The 25,723-nt window shown below is 45.0% G+C and overlaps 1 long non-coding RNA gene across 2 annotated transcripts in view; it reads right to left on the bottom strand.

Moving 5' to 3' along the window:
* The window catches only part of LOC136292177 (uncharacterized), a 36,202-nt gene extending 10,823 nt beyond the window's left edge, over nt 1-25,379 (bottom strand). Inside the window, exon 1 of one of the 2 annotated variants that reach the window (XR_010721847.1) lies at nt 25,276-25,379. This is a non-coding gene — a long non-coding RNA (uncharacterized lncRNA). Of the gene's footprint in view, nt 1-19,079; nt 19,185-25,275 lie in introns of those variants that run through there. The other variant, XR_010721846.1, reaches the window with a different exon arrangement.
* Nucleotides 25,380-25,723: the final 344 nt, after the last annotated feature.

Below are 25,723 nucleotides of genomic sequence, written 5' to 3'. Positions count from 1 at the left end.
TATCACCAGATATTTGCCAGAACAAAAAGGCAAAAGAGTTTTTATTTCCAACATGAGTGCCTGCAGTAGGTTCAGGCTGAAGAGTAAAGCAGCCATTTTACCTGCAGTCTTATGTGGTTTGGTATCCCAAAGCTTTCTGGTGTGTGGTCCTCTTGCATGAGAGAGTCTGCAATGGCAATGCCACTGCTCCTTCCACGTGTGGATAAAGGTGGAAGAAAAAAGCCAGCAAAATGAGCAGTCTTAAGAGTACCTTCATGCACCCCAGAAGCTGGGAATGCCTACTTGCCAGAGCCAGGCGGGGGTTGCTCATTGTCCCTAGCCTTCCTTTCAGATTTTACAGGACAGTAACCTCACTTCCTGGAGCACCACATTAGACAAGCAATTGTTATTAGCAAGTGATTCTACGGAGATAGCTGAAATGCTTCAAGCTATAACCCAACACATTTCTAACCCGTGGCCAATCTCCAACTCTCTTCCCACTGAAGTCAGAAGCAATCCCTCCTGCCCCATCTATAGTTCTTAGAAATGCAGTGAGCATTTAAAATTTTGGAGACCTTGCCCGTTCTTATAACAGGGCAAGAGTCAGATTTGCAAAATGCTACTCATGCTGCTTAGAAACTTCCTTCCCAGAAGTCCCCTCGTTTCCAGCAGACAATCCCTGATTTCACTACTAGTTCTGGATGCAGCCAAGCATCATCCTATTTAAAAGTCATCTTCCAACAGCGGTAGCAATAAACACATTTGGCCAGCTAATTCACCTTCTGCAGTCACGGAGCTGGACTAACAACCTGCTTTATCTCCTGGCAGCGTAGCTTGTAAAACCAACTCCAACTGGTAGCAGAGAAATATATAAAACATGGAGAAGGGCTTTGTGAGAAGGTGAGTTTGTGGCTTCTTATTTTGACTTGTTTCCATGTGATTCTTAAAAGTCTCAAACCCTGGAATTAAGGAACCTTGGTTGTGCCTGATTTTCCAGCAGTTTCTTTAAAAGATGAGTCATTTGGAAAGCACGGGAAGTATCAGAGTAATTGCTTTGATGTCTTTTATAGAAATTCGGGATGGATTTGAAAGAAATGAGGGAAGTGCTGTTATTTCCTCTTGGAATGGCAGCCTGACATGACTGGTGCTGTTACACAACGAAGCGAGCAAACAGCAGTGCACACGCGAGCCCGGCAGCGGCTGAGGAGCTTGTCCTCCTAATCAAGTTTAGATCTGGATGCTGATGGACTCAGCAAACAAACACTCATGTTTATTATAACAGAATGAACAGAATGTACCACAGAGAATATGACTCACTTTTCCATAGGACGCCTGTCTGTTCTCCGGGTTTGGATAAGGAAATGTTGCACCTCTCGCTTACAGTTTGTTTTATGAAGCTTTAATGAGCCTGTCCCAGAGAGCTGTCGTCCTGCCACATAAAACCTGATTCATTTGCCTTTGTGCAAACAAGCGTGGCTTTTGACAGGGCACCCTGCACTGGGCCCTACTAAATCAGCCAGCCAGACTCACTCACAGGTGGTTTGAGTCTGGAGTGCTTTCTGAAACTAAAATATGCAGCCAGCCTCAGCAGCATGTCGGCTGTTTTCCCTTGGGTGTCAGGCTGTCCTGCTGCATCCAAAGTACCCCTCCTCCTCCTCCTTCTCTGCGGGACAGAGCCTGCCTTTTAAACTGGGCCTTTAAAACCACGGCTTTCCGAAAGAAAAGGGTTTGTTGAAAGCAGAGCTTGGGGAAGGGGCAATGAAGAAATGATCACATTTTTTTTCAAAAGATGTAAAACTCAAAAAAACAGCTGCCTATTAATCCACAGGAAATTCTGATTAAAGTAGGTGTCCTTACAAGACCCTCCTGCAAGAAATTCAAATGAAGGGAAGGGGAGGGAAAGAGATTTTTAAGTAAACAAGTGAGAAGAGCCAGGGAAAACAAGAGCAATAAGCAGAGTCTCAGGTGGCTGACTTGGCAGAGCAGGGTGTGAAGGAAGGAAGAGGCTGTGGGACAGCGAGCTGCTGGCGTTTACAGTAGTCAAGAAGTCTCCAGGGTTTGTGACTTTAACCACAAGTTGCTTAACAATACTGTATGATCCTTCTCCTTTGCATCCAGCCCCAGCCATGCCAGCAAATCCCTCACTGAGTCAAGAGGAGGGATGCAGGTGCAGGGTGGTGGTGTTGGACAAAGGGGGAGGAGAAGGACTGGCAGAAGGGCTGTTCCACTGCCCCCTGAAATTACAGGAGTCGTGATGAGAAAAGACAGCTCCTGGCTCAGGTCTCAGTCCCTGGATAGGAGAAGGCTGGTGAGTAACAAGTTTGGGATTGAGGGGCTGCCCTGCGATGTAGGCAGGGCCACTTAGAGCTATAAAGATTTCCCCCCCCCCCTGAAGTCAGTGAGGGCCTTCCAGTGCCAGAAGAGAGTCATGAGAGAAATGTTGTGTTTGTCCCTTCCCAGCAACAGATGCAGGAGAGCAGCGGATCCACTAGTGAAGAAGTGAATGTGAACTGGCATTTCAGAGACAAACTTGTTGTTGTGGCTTTCTACCAGGCATTGAAAGTTACTGTGAAAGGTACCCTTGATTCATGTGTGTGATGGAGACTAACCTTAGCTAAGACTTTGCAAGTCATAAAACCATTTCAGATTAAGAAATGAAATGTTCCCCAGGCTGAAGACTGCTCAGGTTATATATCTCATCCCTATGGGAATTTGCAAGGATCTGCAAATACATTGGTTTAAAGCTACCAGCTGCAATAATGGAGAAACTAACTGAATGACAGAAAAGCAAACCCTAAAATAGTTACCATTAACCCCAGGAGGGCCGGGGGTGTGTTGAGCTGTGGTTTTCTGTGCTCAGTAGTGATGTGTCATCATAAAGAGCCTGCATTTAACAGCAGAACAATGCTGTGCATGGTGTCACCTTCCCAGGGGCTCACTGTGCAACAGCTTCTTCAAACTGCTCCATTTCCACTGCTGAAACAGCTCATTTAAAAAAAAAAAAAATCCCCATACAGCTGGGAATTATAAAACTCCACAAAAGCCTGTGATGCCAAGGACCTTTATTTGGAGGCACACCTCCGTTCCTAGTGCTTTGGAAGCTGGTCTCTTCCAAAAATCTTTCTATAGATACTGAAGCAAGGATGGATTTGGCCACAGTCCATCCAGCATGAGTGATTATATCTTAAAGAGATATTCCCTCTCTTTAAAAATTCCAATTCTTAAAAATTCTAACCCATCTTTGTGATGGGTGAAAAAAACCCATCACAAAGAAACAACCCTTGTGCCTAGCCTATGTCAGTGTCTTAGCTGTATAAATTTAAACATTCCATTGTAAGCTAAGATTATCTTGCCTCTTGCCCACTGAGACATGTGGGTTTGGCTTTATAAGACTCCATAACTGGCCTGCTTGAACCTTGTCCAGCAAGTTTTCATCTAAATTGATTAGGACTTGGAACGTATTTTCTTGGACAAATTGTGTTCTAATGAATAGAACACTCCCTCACAGCTGTCCTGCCAGAAAGCCAAGATTTTTTCTGTCTAAAAATCATCCCAAAGTGACCCTTAGATAAAGTTCAGAATTCATTTTCATTTTTTTAATTAAGAAAAGGTTTGCTTAATTCCATTCCATACATTTCAGTGCTAGGCAGCTGACACACGATTTCCCCTAAACGTTTTATTTTAAAGAATTTGGTTGTGATGTCAGGTCTGCCACAGACAATACATTTCTAAACACACTGTTTACATTAAACACAAAGCATGAGGATGGTTTCAGCAGGAGGAGAAGCCTCTCTCATCCCTGTACCTGTAGATGGCACATGGAGCAAACACAAGGTCCGCTCTATTCCCCACATGATAAATTTAAAAATTAATGATGACAAACAGAGAATATCACTATAAAGCCTCACCCAAGCACCAGAGATTTCCACAGTGCCCTTCTCCAGGGACAAGGCTCCTCAAGAGATCCCTCCTCACCTTCTGCAAGTACCTTCATAAGCTCACCTTCAAGTCCAAGAGTAGACTGCCTGGGAATTCCTGCCATTAATTATTGCTGGCCAAATGAAGACAACGCTTCCCCTGGCCACCCTGGGATAAAAGCTGTCCCAGTTAGGATGAATGCACCTCTTCTTTTTAGCATTTTGGTCCATAGTTGTTCTCCCAGATGTCCCAGCTTGAAACCTCAGTAAATGTTTGTGTTATGATTAGCCCATCTGGAATTTTTATTCTATGACCACTCTCATGATAGACAAGGAGGATTTCATTCAATCCAGAACACCCAGGGGACATCCATGGTTACATCATATTCCTTATCTCCTAGCGAGAGTATTTCTAGGAACCAGGAGTACAATTTGAGACAAGATCAGATCCTTTCTCGTCTTGCAAAAGATGGTTCTAATCCATGTGGAAATAATGTGTCTTCACCATGTTTTCAGGACTTAACTGACACGCGGCACTCAGAAATTAAATATGTATGCAGGACTTGAAAGGAACCAATCTTTCAAGAAACACAACTTCCGAAGTCTTTAAACATTGGTTATGTCTTTAACTTGACAGGAAAATGAGGCAAAGCCACTTCTCCTCAATCTTGAATGGAATTTGATGATTTCAGCTACCAGCCATGCTCAAAGAAGAAAAGTGAATCATGAGAAATTGCTCTGCTACAAAAGAAATGAGCATCATGGTACTGCTTGTGAAAAATGGGCCATAAAAAGACAGGACATGCTGAGCTTCAGAAATTCACTTTGAGTTCCCTGGAGAGGATGGTAGCTGCTGGTGTTATTTTCCAGGGCCTTTACTGAAGGTTGGTTCAGTCACATCAACATGATTAGTCAAAATGCATCATTAGATAGCAAGATCTTAAGTGTATGCTGCTTTGACAGACAGATTCAGAAAAATATCATGCGCTTCTTCTAGAGTCCATGCCATCTTTGGCTGTGGGTGAAGAAAACTGGGTACATCTGCAGCCATTAATTTGAGATCCATTTAAAAAAAAATTTCTGTGTGCTCTTAAACCATTAGAACCTAAATATAATGACAGGGAATGAACACGAACAAGATTTGCTAACACTTTATCACACTGTATTCTGCAGCCTGCTATTGTCTGGAGATGTGGTTATAATGGGCAGATTATACAGCACTAAACCCTCCTGAAAGCATAGACAGAAAATATGATATAATCTTGCTCAGAGCAATTATCTTTAAACACAAGAACAGTTTCAGTGCCCAGTGGAGAGCAGCAAGCAAAGTTATGGGCCCAAGGCAAAACAATGACCAGCTGCCAAGAAACATCCTCGTTAGCCTTTATTAGAGTTTGCCTTTTTAAAGTCATTGTGCAGCATAATTAAGTTGGTAACATGCAGATGAGAAAGTGGAAAAAAAATGTGAAGACATAGGGAGATGAAATGCTAGAGCACTGAAAGATGTCACCTCCTCTGCGAGATGCTTATATTGTGAAATAAAAAGAGAAGAAAGAACGAGTCATTTCAGGATATGCCTGGAATGAGACATAAGAAGATTACCATCTTCTGGTAGTCTCCCACAAAACCTCCTTATTGGCATTCTACATCACATGGGCTGAGTACAAACACAAAGCAAGAGGGCAAGAGGGGAGTTACGGAGACCAGACAAGATGAACTGCAGCCTAAGAAATGGGATTTCAAGACCTGGTGGGTCTTTCAAGATCCTGAGAACTTGATCCACATGTTCCCTGAAATGGCAGCAACAAGAGCTGAAGGCTTGATCAAGCCTAAGTCATCAGAGAATGATTAACCTGGAGATCACGGATGCACAATGGGATGAGAAAGCAGAAGAGGGAGCAGAACTTGAGTCAGCCCTTGTGATCACCCTCTGGTGGCTCCTGTGTGCTACCAAGTTGATCACAGGCTTTAGGTCTTTTTTGGTTGTGTTCCAGATTGTTAAACACACTCAGCTCCTCTCACTGTTTATCTGTTTTGCAGTGTGGGATGTGTGAGTAGTTTTATGACATTATTTAAAGCTTTTAAGCACAGACAGACAAAAACATTTATACAGAGACAGCAAACTATTTCTTGGGTTGAAGAGGAGATTTCAGGCCAGATCCCAGTTTTCATGTCCAGGTTAAGTTCCCCTTTCACCATTTCCAGATTTGGGCTGTCTTGGGGAGCAGCTGGGAATTTCCTGTTCCTGTGGTGACCCACAGGCAGCATAAGGCCAGACGAAGCCAGACTTGTGCTGCCTGCTCCCCACTGAGAAAACAGGAGCTCCCCAGATGGCTGGTGACAGGAGGGGACAACAGGCATCCACTGCTGTTGTCTCCTGGCTAGGAGCCCAGCAGGCTGAAGCTCCAAAACTCGCATGAGTATTCCCTGCCTTCACTTCTGCTAAGAGCTGCTTCAGAGTGCCGAGAACCACAGGTACCCAAAAGGAGAAAGCAGCGATCTGCTCCAGGGATTTGTGCAGCAAGCAGAGGGCTTTGCCTTGGCTTGTGCTCCCGGCATGACTCAAAGGCTGGCATGGAGTGCCCCCCTTTTACAGATAGACAGGCAGGAGACTCTGGCAGCAAGACCAGGCATTGCATTCCCTTTAACTCTTACAGACCCAGCAATTAATCAGCACCCAGGGGTCACGTGGATTGCCAACATCCCGGAGCAGCCCTGGCTCAGGTTGAATCTCTACTCTGCTTAGACGACTTCTGCCCTGGGACTCAGTCTCCAAAAAAAAATACCAAATCCCAAAAAACAGGTGATGAACACCAGCTACATCAGATACAAGCTCGTGGTAGGTGGTGTTTTACAGGAGGTGTCCTTGCTGATGGACTGCACATTTGTACCTCTGTGGCTGGATGGAGGGACAGAAGCGTTACAGGAAAGGCACAATACAGCATGATACAGAATGAGCCGAAATATCAGTGCAAAGCAAGCAGAACAGAGAACCAAACAGAGATGGGAATGGAGTAGAAAGCTCAGAATTATGGACAAATTAATGAACCCGCAGTACTGGAAACGGGAACAAGCTGTCAGACCTTCATCTCTTACAAGGAACAACAAAAATATTGTAATGTCTGGTGATTTCGGTGGAAAGAGAGTTATGTAACCCTGATATTGTTCACAGTGATTTCATTAAGATCCTGTCAGCACGGTCAAGCCTAATTAACCTGGTATTTAGCCTTTTATAGGAGTCAGTTATAAAAATGTGACCCGCACTAAACCCCAGCATTCTAGAAATGGTCCCAGTCTTAGAAGGATCACCTTTTTGGCACAGCAGGCTCTTGAGACCACCCCACTAAGGTGCTAAGATATCTCTAAGAAATCTAAGATATCTGAAAAGTTTACAAGTTCATGCTGCATTCCGTGCCTACACACTCCTCTCCTTGCAGTTCTGTGGGAATCTGGGGTGTCTGAGGAATGCAGAGTCAAACCTCCTGGCGGCATCCCATCACCAAAATTATTTCACAGAGAGTTAATCCCCAATCCTGACACTTCTTGTCCTGTGAGATTCAAATCTCTGCCTTTCCATTCAAATGCTCATTACAGCTCAGCCAATGCAAAGACTAGACAATGGACTTGCACCACTTGTGAACATTTTGGTTTCTGGGCTGGATAGTGACAGAAGCAGTTCACTATGTGGAGGAACAGGCTCCTCTGGATGTCAGCAAGAGCCTGCGGGTAGAGCATGCCACAGACCTCAGCTGCTGTCATGTACAGCCCTATTCCCTGGGGCCACAGCACCTCTAGCACTACCTCCTGCAGCTGTGGGACATGCCTTTCCCCTTGCCTTGTGGCAGCAAGCACACAGCAGCCTGGAGTCACCAGTGAAATCGGTTAGATCTCTAGTGGTCTCTCTCAGAGGGTATTTTAGATAAAATCCAAATAGAGGCTGAAAAATTAATATAAATGAGAGCAACAACCAGCACTCCCAGAAAATCCCATGTTCTGCAACTGTTATTGCTTCACCAGTGACAGGAAAGAGCAGTGCTCTAAAATAGAAGTTCACTTAATTGAATTTCCCTTAAGGCACAGAAAATAAGCTTCCATGAAATGGTATCAATTGTTCAACAATAACATGTTCTCCCAGCTGAAAACTGGGTTAGGAATTTGTATTGTATTTTCACAAAACACAATTCCTAGTCCGGTTTCTTCCTCCTCCTTGAGATAACCAGGCAGATTCCACCTCAGTGATCACTGAGTTGGGCTATGTGGGTCAGTCAATGCATAACCAATGTTCAGCTTCTCCACACTCCTACTTAACGGAGCCTGCTGGATTCACCATGGGGCTTTGGATGCACAAAGCCACTAAAGGAACTCTGTGCTTAAACACCTTTGTATTTAAGGGGTTTTTTTTTTGTAAGTACCTCTGCATCTTTATCCTCTGTGCTGAGGTGTGAGGTTCACGACTGTGTCAAGCCCAGGTGAGGTCAGCTGCACACAAGACTCACATCCTAGTCCCTCCTGTGTTAGAGGGCAGGCAGAACTGTACACCTCAGGGTGCTGAGAAATACGAAGGAACACTCAAAAGCTACCGAGCAATGAGGACTCATACCTTTTTCTGTTAATACAGAAATTCTTAACAATCAACACTCATGTGAAATATTATCTTTCTGAAAGTTTGTCATAAATGTGGCTCAGAACGCAGGGATGGCCACGCTTTCCAAGTCTGTGCAGCAGGAAGAATATTTCCTAGGGAATAAGGTCAAAATATTAGCATTCAACTGAATCAGTATGGGCCAAATTAATGAAGTTACTGCTCTATCACAGACTTCCATACATGAAACCTGAGAAAGCGGTTGTATCAGCAGCACATCAATCCATGGCACCGGTCAGCAGAACAGAAAACCCAACCTCCTGTTTCAAAGTTTCATTCAGCTTTGGCACAGAAAGGTTAACTGTTGTTTGACAATGCTTCTGAACAGATAATGCTAATTAAATGTTTGCATTCAAATCTTATTACACAGTGCAATAAGCTTGCTTTCTATACAAACACTGCACATCCGGCACGGAGCAGAAAGCTGGGGTGGGGGGAGACCCTAATGAGTAATAGTTCAATCCCATGGATCCTTTTAAAGCTAAAGGCAAGGAGGGGAGAACGTTTGCCATCTCCAGACTCTGTGTGTGTCTGCTTCTAAGTTTCTTCTTATTCTCCAGGGGTTTGCAAAATTATGTGTTTAAATATTCATTATCCTTCTACTCTAATACTGCTTAAAACTCCTTTTTCAAGCCCAAGGATGACATAGCCAGTGGATGAAAATTATATTCCGTAAAAGCAGAGTCTTGTAGCAGCACAGGGTAAGTCAAACACCCTGATGTGAAGGAAAGCAGCTAAATCATCCATCCAGATGGGAAATGTTGACAGTCCCTTAACCAGAGCAGCTCTGCAATACAGAGAGGTGTGCAATTTGGCTTTGTTAAGCAGACATCATGGAACTATTTATTCTGTCCTCAAGCTGAGCAGGAAGTTTATTAAGGTGGCCTGTTGCTGGACATATCACCTGGCTGCTGTGTTTCCTCTCGGAATGCAGAGCTGGACAGGCCCTTTCTGCACTGACGTCATGCTCTGCCATGAGGAGGATTTCTCTGCGAGCCTAAGACCTATTCCTCTGACCCCAGGAGCACATTGGATGTTGTGCATCCAATTCCTGACAGGAATGCTTCATTTTGCTCTTGAGCAACCATTTCTGAGCAAGCCAGGAGCAGAATCCAGCTTTTCTTGGCTGAAAGAATTGGGATGTCCCAAAATGGGGCTTTTTAAACAGATGAGTGAAAAAGCAGAGAGCCCAAAGGACCATCGCTCTCCAAAGAAAATCATACAAATCAACAAGGAAAATTCCTCTCCCTAGTCAGGCTTTCTACGATGGTCAAACAGCTGTGTGCTGTTGGGCTTAGCTCTGCTCCAGCAGAGCCCTGAATATCCGCTCCACTGTCCCAGCAGGGCCCTGGGGACACAGCGAGGTGCCTGGGCCTGCCTTTGGCAGAGGCTGAGCAAATGCACTCTGAGCGTGCCCCAGATCTCCTGTGGGACGCTGCCTTGGTCGGACAACTGCTTCTTATGCTCATCCCTTCCTGCCACCTCAGCACACCATCACTCTCCCTCCCCTGGGCTGGGTCTTCCCTTCTGCCTTTTGCTGAGCTGTGGCTTCCTGCCCTGCCAAAGTGGTGGCTTGCAGCCAGCACAGCTGCTGGGGACGCCCTTGTGCTGCCACCGACTGCTCTGGCAGGCTGGAAAGCTGCAAATGTGGCCCTGCTTCCTATGCAGGACAGCTCTTACTTTTCCCCAGGTCCAGCATGTTCATGGAGTGCTGGACAATGGCTGGGAGCACAGCATTATACCCACCTGGAGGCCCAGGGAGGAGAATGGGGGTGATGTCCCCAAGCTTTTCAGACTTCACATCGTGAGCCACCAAATTCCCCTGCAAATGCATCAGAGAGAACGAGGGAGCCCCTGTTCTGTAGTTTCTCTTTTCTGTGCAGTGAGCTGAGCATGACCATCCTCTACTCACCAACACAGGCTGTGGGGCAGAAATATTTTTCTCCGCTTTATCTGCCCTCCAGAAATAAAGGGAAGTCAGTATCAATCCCAAATCATTTTTCTTTACCCTGATGAAAGTTTTCTCTTCAGAGCAAATAGCGTTGTTTTCAGGCTGCTCTTAACGCCTCCCAACATGCATGTAAAATTTTGCTGAATTTAGCCAATGGACATCTTTTCAAAGTGCTAATTAAAAAGATGACTTGTTTTCAGCTAAAATAGTACAAAATACACTAGGTACTTTGTCCAAAGAATCCCTCCCAGATTTACAGCAGGCCAACTGGATTCATAAACTGTTCACAGGCGAGTAATCAAAGAGATTTAAAATAGGAAATATTTTCTCCTCTGCGTGTGCTGATTTTTTCAAAATCAGATGGCAGATACAACATCAGCAATGTTGTATTTAAATGTATTTCTATTGCATATATATAATATGTAATTTCTGCAAATGTAGAAAGGCCTTTCCCTGGCACTTTCTAGCAGCCTGCAGAAGGTCCTTTAAGAGGCAGGCATTTTTTGAAATATGGATAGGGACACACTCAACCAAAGCACACCAATATTTTTGGCTTGTTCTGAACAGAGAAACTTTAACAGCTATTAATATTTCCAGGAGGCTGGATATCTCTTGAGATGGATCATTACACCTTTTCACTTCCAGCTTACCATGGTGGAAGCAGGCAAGCCCCAGTGTTTGTACAGACATGTGAACCCCAGGGTCACCCCTCAACAGCCGTTCGTGGCCTGATGCTGTTGTAATTATTCCTTCTGTTTCTGCACCCTGTCTGCTTGGCTTTGCATTTCACTGAACCTCAGAGTCATCTCCACGGACTGCCACAAAACACAGGCCCAGGGGGTGTCACTGAGCCCAGCCTCCTGCTGGAAGTAGGGCTATCAAAACACCAGAGCAGAGCCACAGGTTCAGCTGCTGTCCCAGTCACCACCAGGAAGTTTTGGCATAAAACCCACAGCAATATTCAAACTTCAGCCCTGCCTGAACTGGTGACCACTCCAAGGACCACATGAGTCTTTGCAGTCCTGACAGTGGTCAGCAATTCCCTCCTCTGAAGAAAACAGTGTGGAATGAAGGTCCTCAGCTGCACAGAAAGTGGGTATTGCTTCACCAAGCCTGACAATATTATGAATTTTTACAAACTGTAAAAACAACCAGATTCCAAGCTTTGAAGTGGGGAGAAAAGCTAACTCTATGCTATAATTACATTCTATTTGGGCTTCTTTTTCCATACACGAGAGCTGGGGTTGAAACACTTATTACAAAGCACAGAGGAACTTTAGCATGCTCTTATTTAAACCAGCCTCCACCACTCTTGCTCAAAATAAATACACAACAGAGAAAAAGCTCCAGTGTAACCGGACAGCGCTTTCTAAGTTGCTGTCCTGTCTGCTCCCTTTCCAGAGGATTAACATCCACCTGTATGAACATTTAACCTGTGCTGGCAGGAGGGGGACTGGGAGAGTGAGACTGCCTGGGACACTGTTCCTGATGTGCTCACCCAGCCCCTGACGCTCCCCACTGAAGAGCAGGCAGAACTGGTACCTGTTACATGAACACTTCTCAGCAGGTTCCTCATGCAGCTGCAACCAGAGAGGATATCCCTGAGCAGCCTTCTGGACAGGCCAGGTGCTGAGGAACAGACTTGTGACTGTGTGATGCCCTCATTTTGCTCTGGAGTTTCTTGCCATTAGTCATAAGTCCTACGCATTCCATTCACTTGCATGGTGAAAAGGCTTTTAGAGCAAAAAAAAAAATCCAGATACTTTCTGCAAGTTCATTGAAGTTCAGTAAGCTGTTTTATCTCAGTGGTAGGAACATGTCCACTTCAGCTGGAAAACTTCCTGGCAGAGTGCAGGTCTTTAACAGAGGAGTCAGTACTTGTCAACCATGCAGGAAGCTTGAGAGCTCCCTTCTCAGCAAAGCTTCCTCAACACTCACTATGCTGTTGCACATGCCTGCAACTACATGCCCCAGAATAATATCCCAGTTTAAAAGTTGTGGGTTTTTTTTTCCCCCAGAGTTCGAACTTTGGTTTTGTTTTGAAACCTTCCCCTTTTCTCCTGACGAATGCAGCTCATAAAGGAACACCTCCCTCAGGCCAAAAGCATGAAAGACGCTTGTGATGATCTGTCAGGATTTTAACAAGGGTGTCCTCAGCACCTCAGAGATGCACATCGATGGAATGTGGCTCATATTAATAATACTTTAACTACTCTCAACAGGCTCAGAGACAGCCTTGATGCCAACCCACAGGTTCCCAGGGGCAGAATGACAGCATCCACACGGGCTATTAACCTGAAAGACAAACGTTTGCATTTTTTTGCTAATTCCCTCAAGTACTCAGTATTTCGGAACCTCTTTCCTCATATTCGCCCTCGCTAGACCACGGAATTACTTATTTTAGACTGGGAAGCCAGTAATGTGCTGGCATTAATTGTGAGATCTGTCTGTTGTTTATGACTGTAGCACTGTTGGTGCAAAGACAACGCACTAGATTTACAGTTGAAGGGCTTTGCCCAGGAAATTGCTCAGACACATGCAAACCCTCACCGAGAAAGAGCCTTTGGGGGATGTAGGTGTGAATCATTCACAACACGCCTGGGGAGCATTCCTCTGCACATCCAGGAGCCAGCCTGGGAGGGATGGACCCTGTCTATGCTCCCTGCCCCTCCCCTGGGGCCAGCCAAGGAGCAGAGCAGCCTTTCCCCCGGTGTTACAAAGGTATCAGCTGCTTTCAAAATTCTGTACTGACATTCCAGCTGCAGGAGTGCAGGTGACCACTGCGGAAAGGGGACCAAGGCTTTGCCTTTCCTACAGTAGATGCCACTATGGCATTGGGCGAGACCAAGAACCTCTCGATTTGCCCATACACTTCGGAATTACTTCATCAGAAGGAATATTACAGGCAGCAGGGATCTAAGAGAGTCACGTAGCCAAGGCGATTTTATGCAGCTCTTATTGGAAGATGTTGCAACAAGATACTCTGTGCGTTGTTTACATTTCCAAAGTGACGAAACCAGAGCACAGAACAAATGAAACTAAAACCCTGGGCTGCTTCATGTAGTTTCTACACCTTGGCAAATCAAGGTCGAAACAAAACCCCAAAATGTCTCCACATCATTTTCTCCCCTCTCACAAGGGGGTAATGAAGGATTTTTAAGTGCTGTTAAAGGATGAACTTTTAGCATCACTTCCTCATCTCCAGTTTGTTAAGAGGACACAGTGATGACCCCCCTTGTGCCTGGACAAGAGAGCTGTCGTAGGAAGGTGAAGAAAATACCAGAAGTGCAGAGAGAAAGAACAGCAAGAAAGCAAGTTTAGTGTTACAGGCTTTGTTGCCAAGTGGAGGCAGATCTTTTCTTGTTGACATGACACAGGCTTTACTCTTGGGCTAGGTGTGCTGTGCAGGAAAGAGCTGGGATCCCCCCCAGCTGCTCCACTGCTCCTGGTCTGGTTAATCTCTACCAGAAAGACACTTGCCAAACCTCTCCCTCTTCCAACCATCATAAGTATCAAGGTTAAAGATCAAAATCCAAAAACAAAACATGTTGAAAGGCTTGTCTTCTCTGCAAGTGAGAAGAAAGTATGTCTAGCTCTGCAGACTGCATGCTTTTCAGTGTGGGCATGTTGCATTATCAGAGTTTACACCACGGCTTTCATCAGGGCATCACACCACACGGTGCACACCAGCCACTCTTTAACCCTGTAAGGCAGGAATAAATGAACCTTTCCTGTATTTCACCAAGCAGAAGAGTGAAGAACTAGAGAAATTTAGGGATTTGTGCAGGATCACATAGAAGCAGCAGCACTGTGAAGGGATCATCTGACCAAAATAATGTGGATGCATAGGGAAAAAGTCCAAACTCCACAATTTGTCTGATTCTCATGGGATCACAGGGCCTAACATTTCACCAGGTCAAGCAAGTCACGGTCTGCTCAAGGAGATACATTCCTTTTTTATCATGTAACCACTATGTGACCCTGACAAGAAGTTCAGAGGGTTCTTTTCTCTAATATAGGCCCTTACTGCCTTCCTTAAGGGGAGGAAAAAAAAAGGAAACAAGACCCAGGTAAGCATACAACAACAAAGCAACTCCTCCAGCCTCACTTCATTCCACTTGCAAACAGCAGCAGTACTTTTCTGTTCAGGTACATATGCTTTTTATTTGCACTGTAGAGGTATACACTTCATACATACTTTTCTGTTCTGGAATAATCATAATGTATGTTCAGGGCACAGCCCAAGCAAAAATCTCACATTAGAAGATAATTATCTTGCTGCAGTCATGCACCAACAAGCAACTACTCTAGCATGGACTGAGAGTGTCCCATCTAGGAAATGGAAACCAGAGCTTGGAATTGAAGATGCCGTGGGGCAGACAGCTGATCCCAGGAGGACCTTTAGTCCCCTTGCACCCCTGTCACCACAGAGCTGTGCTCCCCTATTAACAGCAGCACTACACTTCCCTTTCTAGGACATGAATGAGGAGGGAGATGCAAGGGCTGGTCTTGTTTTTGGTTCTAGGAGCATTGCAAGATGCAAACCATGTCTGTTGTGCAGTACCAAAGAAAAATAAACTAGGCATCCCACAAAGTCATCCAGCATGTCTATTCACACTCCGAGTAAGTGACAGTTTCTACCTTTTGCAGCCAGTGGCATCAGCAGATGTTATGAATTTAGCAATCCAATATTTCAGTGAAGGCTAAACAAATTATAGTGAACAAATGGTCTTGAAATCTGAACTCTGAGATACTTTCTTATAACTCAGAACCTGATAGGGTGGGCTTACAGATCTAGCAGGAAACTTCCCAACTTTGGAGTAGCTTATGGGAAGTGCAGTCCTCTCATCTGCAGCAGATATCCCTCTTGGGAGATTCATTCTTCTTAAGCAGAAAACATTTTAGCCATTTAAAAACCCCTTAACTTTAAAGCTAGCAGGCATTCTGACACTGCATGCAGAAGGCTGGATTCTCACTCATTCCCCAGGAGGCTTGAAGACTGCAGCCAAGCACATGAGGATGCCACAAGGATGCCTCCCGCGGACTTGCAGGAACCCTTCTAGCTTTTTAAAACCTGAGAGGACCTTTGGTCCAAAGCTTTGCAATGTGGAGTTCCCAGAAATGGCAACATGCAAAGAAAAAAAACACCAAGCCCTGGAGAGCTAACCTTATTAACAATCTGCTTCTCCCTACTTAAAGTTGGTTGGGATAGAAACACTGAATCTCAAACCCAGGAAATTATGAGTGTGAAGCTGTCATGCCCAAATAAGCATGGCAGGGCTCCCAGTGACTTCACACAGTCAGCACTCAATTTACAGAAGTTGGAGCTGGATTTTCGGGTGTCATCAACCAAACCTCCAAATCCAGATCCTGAGGTACCTTCAAAGCCTAGACACCAACCTTGTGCCTTCTGCCATTGGCATGGACACATAAACATTCAAAGGATGGAATGCTGCTCTCAGTCCACTAGGGTGACAAAGTGCACACTCATTGGAAAGGTCAGAGACTGGGAGCCTGTTCTGCACTTTTATTGTACTTGAGTAGGAGACATGGGTGGATGGAGAACTGACTGCTGCCAATAGAAACATTGTTTCTTATTCACAGGGACATGCAGCAGCAAAACCAAAATTACTCAAAACAAATAGGACTGAAATTACTGAGGTCAAGGACAGTGGAGCCAAGAACACCCAAGAAGGGTGGGACACAGGTACCTTACATCATCCTGACATTTAAAAGCACTTTTAAGGGTTTAACTCTCCTGGTCTCCTGAAGACAGTCAGTGGTGTGAGAAAAACCTCTCCTTTCCTCTTCTGGAGCTCTTTGAAAGGGACAGTCAGTGTCTCTGGTTACAGACAGACTTTTCCTGCAGAGGAGGGCTCCAGCTGCTGGAGCTGCCAGGAGAGCCACACAGCAGCTGCAAGTGCAGCCACCACAGCAAAGGAGTGAGTTTCCTCCACCCATCAAAGCACTGCAGTAACTGGACTTTTTGGCTTTGTAGTGGCTGTAACTGTGTGAGCCGCGGCTGCTGACCCAAACCACAGCAGACCCCTGAATTTGCCCAAGTGCAGCTTTGCCTGTTACAGTGACAGCGCAGCTCAAACCATGCAAGTGGAATATGTGCAGGAAGGCACTAACAACTTTCAAACTACCATCCCAAGCAACACAGAAACGAGTCCATCAAGGTCCCAAAACCACCCTCTTTTGGGCTCTGAACCTCAGTGGGCCAGGCCTGGTGAGCACAGCTATCCCTCTACTCCCATTTGCTGCAAAGCAAAGCAAAGCAAAGCTTGCAAGCTTGCACAAAGCCAGCTAGTTCAGAATCCCAGATTAGAAAGTGTCACCAGTTAATGTCACCTGATGGCATTGTTTAGCTTGGGATTTTTTTTTAACTGCATGTTTATAGCACTGGTTTTGATAGAATAATCACAGCACTTAGTGTTGGCTTTCATCTCCCTCATGTGACTCACCCCTTCCATTTTCCAGGGCTCAGCTGTGATTGCTGGAGTGGTTCAGCTATCTGAACTGGTGCTACAGACTGGCCTGTGCCACCAGGCTCAGATCTGGAGCAGAAGTGCTGGGAGTCGGTGGGGGCTCAGATCAGGAGGGTTTAATCACCCTGCCCAAGGGGGACTGGCTCTTATCTCTGCGGCTGGCTCTGCTGCCTGTCTGCTGACTGCAAAGGGACGCGGGCAATCTGGGGCTTAAAAGGTAGATTTGGCTTCAGTCTCATCTCTAAATACGTATGGTCAGAGATATCTTTATTTTACAGATGCATATTGCTCTAAATATATGTATATTAAGAGTTACACTTGATTATACATCCACATGAATACACACAAGGTTTTGAAAGCTTTCCCTCTCAAACAATGAGGGGAAAATGTCCATTGTTTTGGACATACCAAAAATCCCCACAGGAGTTTGGAAGAAATATCCCTGCCTCCCAACTCAAAAGCATCTAGCAAGTCCTTGAGGAGGTGTTCCCAGGTGTCAGGGGCTGGCAGGGCAGAGCAGAGGCAACCAGAGTCCCCCTGGCTCAGCTCTGGCACGAGGAGCCCAGGGGGTGACAAAATGGCTGTGCCCCCTGGCCCCAATAACGAGGTGGGTGGAACAGCAGCTGCATTGAGCAACGTAAAGGTGGTGGGGAAATAATTTCTGTTTCCTGTAGGGTTTCAACATTTTACATACTTTTTCCTAAGCCAGTATAAAACCTCTTGGCTTTTTCCAACGGCATTAGAAGCATAGATAAACATGCAGATTTCCATCAACACTCCTTGAGCTCACTTTCTTGCCAGTTTTCAGGAAAAACTGCCCATGCACAACTTGCCAATTTTTATGGAATTTTGGCTCAAATACTTTTTAACTACTTAATACAGATCACATTTATTATCACCATCAGTGGAAAATATTATCTTCCCAGATTTCCTTGTATTGTAAGCAGTGGGAATAAAATTAATTCACTCTGCAGTTATACAAATATGTAAATCCATTACAAATACACCATTGAATGCATTTTCTTGAATTCCTGTGCTGTTTGCAGCTTTGTTTCTGGCAGCACCAATATCCTTCTGCTGATGATTGGATTGCCCTTCAGCCTCAGAATAATTCCTGGACTAAACCTATTGATTAATGCTCTTGTGGCATTAACTCATATGGCATTAGGGAACGGTTTTTATTGCTGGAGTCCATTTGTCCCTTGTACGTGCACACATTTTGAGTTCACATTTGATGCATCTCGCAAGCTGTCCTAGAGTCTGATGATATCCATCACCCCACTGCAGCTCCAGCTCTCCTGCTAAATTCCATTAAGCACTAGGGGTCAGTCAACTGTATCAGAAACATAAAGCAATTTACTTAAGTATACATTTAATGAGGCTTCAGGGAGGGAAAGGATGACATGTACAAGTTACAGTTTTAGGAATCAGACCTAAACCTATAGTGGATAAAGTCTAAACTATGATGAGTCTCTGACAAATCCTCAGCATAACCCCATGCCAGGATTCCATCAGCAGACTGTATGACCTACACTGTATCATGTGTTAGGTCTTAGCTGTAATTTACCATGCGCTTTCTCTTTAGATAGAAACAAACCCCAAAGAAATATGACAAATACCTCAAACACCCAAAAGATGTTTGTGAGCTCAAATTCTGTTGCTGCTACTGATGAGCTTTCTCACAGTTGTGCACAAGGAGATAGGACTTCGGTTTTCTTGCAGTGAAGCTGGAAGCTGGTTCCCACCCCAAAAACCTGTGTAACTTTTGCTAGGCACCAACCACAGTGAGGAACAAATGCAGAAAAGCAGAGACCCTGATGACTGTGCCAGCAGGACGAAACAGAGCCCCAGGTGACCCCAGTGCCCATAGAAACCCAAACCTGCCTGCTTCCTGAACTGGGATATACCTCCAGTAAAATCCACCACAGCCCTTTGTGGGCACCTCTGTCCCTGCAGCGGGTGATTAGGGAGCCAAACAGGACAGATGTAAGAGTGAAACCCTCAGTATGTGCAGCCAGAGTAGAGGTGCTGATCTGTGGAACAGGACACACACAAAGCTCAAAACGGGAATGTTTCAGCTGTGTCAGAGCTCCTCTTACCTTACCAGCTGTGTCATTAAGGCAGCCTTGTTGCAGTTGTTCATCTACACTATCCCCCTCCCACCCTCTGTTTTAACTAAAGGTGGTATCTCTAACTTGCTCCAAGTAGAATCCAGGCTGGGAAAAGAACAGGCTCTCTGGATCCCTCCTAATGATGAGAATGACCGCCTCGCTTGCTCAGATCCAGTACCATCCGGCTGCTTACACCACCTTCCTTTGAACACTTCCTGTGTCCCCCACCCTCCATGGCCGCCCTACTGAAGGTTGTAGCGCTGCACTAACTGGACAGGAAGACAAGCTCTAACTGCAGTGGTGAAGCAGCAGCTGAGGATTAGGAAAAAGAAAAGAAAACAAAACAAACAGCCAGAGACTGCAAAAATACAAATGATTCAAGGCACAAGCAGAGTTTCACATACCTCTCTCTGGGCTGTTGGGTCACTTAACTGTTGTGCAATTCATGCTGACTGCAGTTGTTGGGAAAGGTAAGAGAACCAAACAATAAAAGCAACCTTAAGGAAATCTAATTTAGGGAAGAGAATTGCACAGCAGTGCAGTTCACTCCAAGCGACTCGTAACAGGCAGTGCCATTCAGAGCCAGGGGTGTCCTCCCACTCCAGTGTTTGTCCGATGCCTCTTGGGAAAGAGATACCTGCTGAAGTGAGGACAGCCAGTACCAATGTGCAAACAAACACCACCATGCCTCTGCAGGCAAAACTGTTTTCCCTTTGCCACAAGAAGCTCGATAAGAACAGATGCAGACGTAAGTCGGATTTGTGCTGAGTTTTACTAAACTCCTCTTGTCAAGGTAGACTGATGCCCCTCATTATATAAAGGCAAAAACATTTTGAAAATGTCTTGCTGTCTCCAAGACTGGGAAGAACCAGAATGCTAAAACAAAGGGGGAAGGGGGAGCAACCCAAGCTCTTTGTTCCAGTTGGCGTGAAAGAATCATTCTTACAATAGCTCATTTTCTCCTTCCCCCCAACAGCTGACAACTCATGGCAACTAAGGACAGGGCTGCTATTGTCGTTAAGCAAATACTTGTCCAATCTACGTAGCAAAAAGAAGAGCTCCAGGGATGACCATATGCTCAAAATGCTCAAAATGCTTGCAAGGGCATCCCAGGAGGCAAATAAAGAGACAGAGCAGTGGAGGAAAGGGTTCCTGAAGTGAAAACAGGGGACAGAGAAGTGGCCTTGCAGATGCAGCTGCTGCAGAGGTTGAAGAGTCAGACTGCTTGACCCAGACAAGGGACTCAGGCTCTAAGAGTCACCACAGATGCCAGACTGTTGTCATCCTCTGCAAGTCCCTGCTTCTGCAACCACACTTTTCTGGGGCACACTGCACCCGTCAGCATTCATTTCTGCATGAAGTGATGGCAAAGGCAGTTCTGAGAGCTGGGAGAGCCCCTTCTCCTGAATCCTACCCAGAGGAGAGCCTGTCTCAAGCATTCAATGACCAGTTGCACTGAGGACACATACTTAAGATCTTTCACCAAAAATTGTTTTAAAAACCCTTGAACAATCAAGCAAACAAACAACTCACCACACTCCCACACAAAATGTGTTTATTGTTAGAAATCTTCTCTTTCTGTACAAAGCCTGAACTCTCCCCCATACGAAGCATTTCTGCATGTTCACCACTCCAGCCACACACTTCAGGGGAGGATGGGGGCTATACATCACAACCTTAACATGCGGGATGGGTTCCAAACAAAGCACAACACACATTTTTCTGTGAGCAGTCCTAATCCTCAAAGCAGGAACACGAATAACTACAGCCCAACCCTGGCAGCATTTGTTTAGTGGTTGGAATAAGGGCAAGTCTGCCTTCAAGGTTATCAGCCCCCTTCCCACGTCCCGTAAGGCTGCAGTCCTTCCTTTCATGACAAGTTGTGCAGAAGGGCTCCTGCAGTCACAACAGAGCACGGTAGTGATGTGCCTGACATGGAGACAACAGGCACACAAAGGAGTCTCTCCTCTGCAGTGGCAGTGAGGGACACAGCCACAGGCTGCAAGGCCAAGAGTCACACGAGTGGCTGGGGGAAGTCTGGCACAAGGAGCTTTTCAAGACCCTCGTGCCTTAATACAGGTGAACCTTCAGCTAGGCAGACTTTGTGGACCCTTCTTTATGGAATTACTCCAGCAGCTCCAGGTGTAAGCAATCAAATCCCCCAAATCAAACAGCCTGGGGGCTCCCAAATGCCCAGACCCACAAGTACCTATTGTGGACTGTTCAGCCCTGCAGAGGGCTTTGGTCACAAGGGATTTTACCCATTTGCAATCCCAGATCTACAAAACTGACCTGCTGCCAGGCAGCACTGACTGTCCAGAAAGACCACACTCCACGGAGCAAGGCTGTCTGGTAGGGGCAGGGGTGACATCCTGCGTGCCTGGTGCCAGACTCCTCCTTGGCTGCCCTTATCGCCCTGGTCCTGACAACTTTGCATGTCTGCAGACATGCTTGCAACAGCCTGTTTATATTCATCACCACGAAGATCTTGGTGCTTGCCAATGTTTTTAAACCGGTGCTGGCTCGGTTGCAAAAAACAAGAGGGATGTGAGGGCAAGAAGAATCATGGGAATTTAAATTTCACTCCAAGCCTCAAAATTCCATCTTCTTCCAGTTGGATGCCACAATGCACAATATGTAAAGTCCCAGGATTTTACACAGCAGTGGCAACGTGTCTGGGGAAGCCTGGCTCAAGAGCCCAACACTGCTTTGGTTACACTGCAATGCTGGAGAGTTGTAGTGATTTGCAGCTAAATCTACTTTGGCTGCAGAACAGCAGCATTCCCTGCACAATGGTTGTGGACGTACAAGTCAACTCTACAAAACCACCGTGTCTTGTTGCCAGCCTCATGCAAACCCTTCAGCAAAATGTTGGCTACGCACAGCTGTGCTCTGGCAGCAGTGGAATGGGACATGCAGCACCACAAGAGAGCACAGCCACAAGAAATGGCTTTTATTATGTCAGCCCACAGAGATGCTTTCACAAACGGAGAAAAAAACCTCTCAGCTTTTTCAGTCTGATAGATTTTGTTTCTGAGAACATTATGCTTCGGTTCTCTTATCAACTACCAAAGAGTTTGGAGCTTCTCAGATTGTGAAATGCCTAAGAAGCCACAGCAGACAGGCACTATGCAGATAAACAATCTCAACACAACAGCAGCTGCAGAAAGGCAGTAAACATGGCCTTCTGCAGCTAAACATTTTAAGACAAAAACAAGAAAGCATCCATGATCAGGGCAATTTATAGCCCAAAATAAACCTGACGACTGATGAAGAACACGAGACCAAGAGAAACCATTCCTTCCATTTCACAAGTTTTGTAATTGCTTTGGAACAGGAGAGGAGAAGAATTTAAGAGTTTGGGGGGAAGTCATTCTTCATTCCCCGTGATCCAGAGTTTATGGAAATCAATTAAATGAATCTCACTCCAGGTCCACTGGATTTTTTTTTGATCAGGCCACATGAGATCATTCCTAAAGCGGCTGTCCATGAAGAAAGATCAAGTTTGTTTCAGAAAAAAAAAAAAAAAATTTAATCAGCACTTTCCTTGCAGGTAATCACAGACCCCACAAGGCAGTTAAAACTCAATGCATCTAGCCACAGCATACAGAGGTGAACTGCTGTGAATAGCATCAATTTAAGAAAACGACATTTTTTTCAACATTTTTTCCACCCATTTACTGCTAGCATGCCCGGGATGACTAGAGGTGATGAACGAAAATAGTGTTGCTCTCTGTTCCTTCTCTCCAGCCCAGTGAACCTGCACCTTTGACCTTGTACATTTGAACTTTCACTGTGTGCACTCAGGCTCATTCTTTCCTTGAATTTTTTTTTCTACTTCTTTTACAACAGTGAGGAAAATCTGCAAATGTGAAAAGCTGATAGTACATGACAAAACTGGGAGAATCCATGTGCAGATTTGACTTAAACTGCTCTTATTTCATCATTTACAGTTTGGCTTGCGAGTCAATGATGACTCTTTAAGTTGGAGTTTTCCCTAAAATTCTGACTGTACAAGCAAGTTTTTTATTCAGGCCTCTGTCCAGAAAGGCGAAACTAATGGTTCTTGCAGTCATTATATTTGGGTCACGTTTTTAGTTTGCTTTGTTTTTTTCTGATAGGAACTTTCTGAAACAAAGGCCGAGTCAAGAAAAATACTGGTTTCTCAGCTTCCATTATGGTAAAATGGAATGTTCTTCTTTAAGAAAACAAACCCACAAAAGCATAAGCAAAAGAATCCCCTAGAGCCACACTGTGAAGTGAAGAAATGTTCAGCAGTTCATGCAGGTGACTTCACTGGGTCGGGAGCTGCCTGTGCTCTGAAGCTCCTTGACAAACATTCCTGGCTTTAACCTTTCCCGGACTGAACTAACTTCTTAGTTAGGATAATTTTGATGATTTTGTTATTTTGGAAAATAAACATTTATCTTCTTTGGAACTGGTGCACTTCCAGATATATCCAAGCCCTACAACAGAGATATTGTACAACTCCAACATTGCTGTACTAACAGACGTGTTCATTTCTTCATAACCTAAAATATTTGTAATGAATGTGGAGCACAAACTGCCTCCCATGTCTGTACTCAAGACTGGCCTTAGAAATACTGATGCTTATGGAAGGAAATCATTTAATTAGGCCTATCTTAAGGTCTCTTTCAGCAATTAAAAAAGGGGAAAAAATAATCCATGTTCTGCTCTAACTCTGAAGTTAGTACTGACTCCTACTGCTAAGGTTGGTCTCAGGTTCCATCTCATCCAGAAAAACAATTAACAATTAACTGTTTTCTTGAGCACACTTGTTCCACCATCAGGGTGCCTAATCTCTACCCACATTGCCCAAAATCATCTCGTCTTGCACGTCCTAAACACACCTCTCCTGATGCACTGACAGCATCCCAAACTATTGTTACACCGCAGAAGAGGATAGAAGCTCATAAATACCTAAAAGACAAGCAATTCTTTATGCCCACATGTCCCCTACTCTGAAAGCTCAGTTGTGCCATGGAAGTGAGTGCTTGGATCTCACAGGAGTTTGAGCTGCCACTTTATACTACTGGAAGCATGGAGGTTTTACCTGAGGGGTGATGTAGCTATGGGCCTGCATCCAGGAGCAGGGAGGGGCACGGAGTTCCTGCTGAGGTGTCTCTTCCCTGGTTTTTAAGTCTGAGCGCTCTTATGGAAAACTATGCTATTATAGCTCCTCCAATGACAGCAAGGGAACTGGCTCTGTTTTTAGGGAAGAATGAACCTGCAAAAGGACCAGAATGTTGGAGCTATGATGGGTTTCTTCCCTCCTGCCCTTTTCTGGCTCTTACCCAGAAAACCCTGACTGTATCCTATGAGAAGTCATCCTGAGCAATGAGTTTCAACTCCTTGAACTGGCATTATTTGTGCATTCATGACCCGTTCTACTTGGCCATACTCACAGCAGTCACTGTGACTGGCTACATTACGGAAAGTAACGTAAAAGTTTTGCTCTGTTTCCACTCTTTTGTTAAGTGAGAGCTCCTGATAAGACAGAAGTAGCTCCTCTCAAATAGTGCAGCTAAGGACAGCCAGCAGGACTCTTAAGAACCCCTAAGGAAGACAAGGAGACCAGAAACATTTTGAGTAAGAATCTTACTTGTTAATAATTCCTGGCTTTTCCATTCTGGAGAGTGCTGTACATATGTAGTGCTGGAGCAAACAGTATATCTCATTTTGCTCAGTGCTACCAAGTCTGGCAATCACACCATTGAATCAGAGGTTTACTATTTAGCTCTGCATTAACAGTGGGCTAGCCTGCACAATAATTTCCAAACCAGGGCAGAAACCACAAATCATTAGGCCTGAAGTAGTTGTAAGCCATGAATGATAGGTCTTTGGAGCTTCCAAGTCCATTTTCAGTTGTTGTTCAAGATTTCTGGAAGACTTTTCACCAGTTGAACTAAGAAGTCAAATAATGGTACATTTGTGTATTCTATGTGTCTGTTTTTCGTCAGTGTATTTGCACACATTTTGTTTTCCAGGACACTCTGATTCTGGAGAGACAGCAGACATTTGAGAGGGCTGAACTGAAGTGCAAACCGACCAATATATTAAAGCAGGAGAAGCTGCAGAGGAGCCAAATTCCTACAGAAGTGAAGACATAAGAGAGAAATAAAAAGAGACTGAAAAATGCAACGATATAGCCAGTTAGTCTTACCTTTTTTGAGTTGTTTTAAGTTGCATCTCCTTAAGTATTTCTGCCAGAACATCTAACCTTCTTGGACAGGAGGAAGAGGAGGGGAAAAGCAAGCCTTCTGGGTTGGAAGTAGAGGCTCTGTGCAAGGATTATTCCCTAGGCATGCCCTCCTACAAGGAAACAAAAGCAGCAGAACTGTTCTCTTGGGAAGGTGCAGCACTCTCAAAGCAGGTGATCAAGAGTACTGCTACAGCTTTTTATTGGCAATATTCCTGCCAGCACAACCCCGTTATTGAGCTTCCCCACTGTCCTGATCTGGTTTGTCTGCTCTGATATTTTTAATTTGGAAAGGGATTTCTAAATCAGAAACATAGTGAAGAAAGAGGGACATGCCATCAGTCTCAATGGCCTATTTGAACTTCGTACTAGTCTGAACAACACTGCCTTGCCAATGGGATTCCAAGAAAGC

Source organism: Chamaea fasciata, unplaced genomic scaffold (genome assembly GCF_029207755.1).
Source record: "Chamaea fasciata isolate MVZ Bird 193981 ecotype frontalis unplaced genomic scaffold, bChaFas1.0.hap1 SCAF_7, whole genome shotgun sequence".
In the NCBI taxonomy this organism is placed as follows: domain Eukaryota; kingdom Metazoa; phylum Chordata; class Aves; order Passeriformes; family Sylviidae; genus Chamaea; species Chamaea fasciata.
Note: the sequence above shows the minus strand (reverse complement) of the source record. Positions and strands in the feature narration are given on the sequence as shown.